This window comes from Nannospalax galili, unplaced genomic scaffold (assembly GCF_000622305.1).
Source record: "Nannospalax galili isolate Female #2095 unplaced genomic scaffold, S.galili_v1.0 scaffold303, whole genome shotgun sequence".
NCBI lineage: Eukaryota > Metazoa > Chordata > Mammalia > Rodentia > Spalacidae > Nannospalax > Nannospalax galili.
Genome location: NW_008349353.1, coordinates 1,918,654 through 1,919,727, shown reverse-complemented (window position 1 = coordinate 1,919,727; position 1,074 = coordinate 1,918,654). Strand labels below are relative to the sequence as shown.

General features: G+C 39.8%; 1 pseudogene; it reads left to right on the top strand.

Moving 5' to 3' along the window:
* Window positions 1–276: 276 nt before the first annotated feature.
* On the top strand, window positions 277–874 carry LOC108491480 (annotated as a pseudogene).
* The last annotated feature ends 200 nt before the right edge of the window (window positions 875–1,074 follow it).

The following is a 1,074-nucleotide window of genomic DNA, read 5'->3' as shown; positions in this document are numbered from 1 at the left end:
GGTTTTTTGTTTTGTTTTTGAGACAGGATCTCCCAGTAGCCTGAGATGGCCTGGGCTCACTATGTAGACCGGGCTGGCCTCAAACTCAGAGATTTACCTGCCTCTGCCTCCCAAGTGCTAGGATTAAAGGTGCGCACCACTTAAAAAAAAAAAAAAAAAAAAAAAGTCTTCACTTTGATTTTTTAAATGTAAACTTATCAAAAGTATTATTCAAAATGAATAATTAAAATTACTTAATTTTTATCTTCCTATAAGCCACCAAGTTGACCTTTAAAAATGGTTCATTATGCTCTTGACCCAGAAAACCCTATAAAATCATGCAAATCAAGAGGTTCCAACCTTCATGTTCACTTTAAGAACACACGTGAAACTGCCCAGGCCCTCAAGGGTATGCATATCCGAAAAGCCACCAGGTATCTGAAAGATGTCACTTTTAAAAAGCAGTGTGTGCCATTCTGGCGTTATAAATGTGGACTTGGTAGGTGTGCCCAGGACAAACAGTGGGGTTGGACACAAGATTGGTGGCCCAAAAAGAGTGCTGAGTTTTTGCTGCACATGCTTAAAAATGCAGAAAGTAATGCTGAACTTAAGGGTTTAGATGTAAACTCTCTGGTCATTGAGCATATCCAGGGGAAGAAATCAAATAGTCCAAGATGTGTTGCAGAACTTATAGAGCTCATGGTCGCATTAACCCATACATTAGGTCCCCCTGCCATATCAAAATGATCTTCACTGAAAAGGAACAAATTATTCCCCCTGCCATAACAAAATGATCTTCACTGTAAAGGAACAAATTGTTCCTAAGCCTGAAGAGGAAGCAGCACAAAAGAAAAGCATATTCCAGAAGAAACAAAAATTTATGGCACAGGAATAAATTGAGCATAAAATAAAATAATAAAAAAAAGCCAGGCATGGTGGCGCATGCCTTTAATGCCAGCCAGCACTTACGAGGCAGAGGCAGGCAGATCTCTGTGAGTTCAAGGCCAGCCTGGTCTACATAGTGAATTCTAGGACAGCTGGGGCTACAGGGAGACCCTTTCTCACAAAGACCAAAATAAATAAATAAATAAAAGT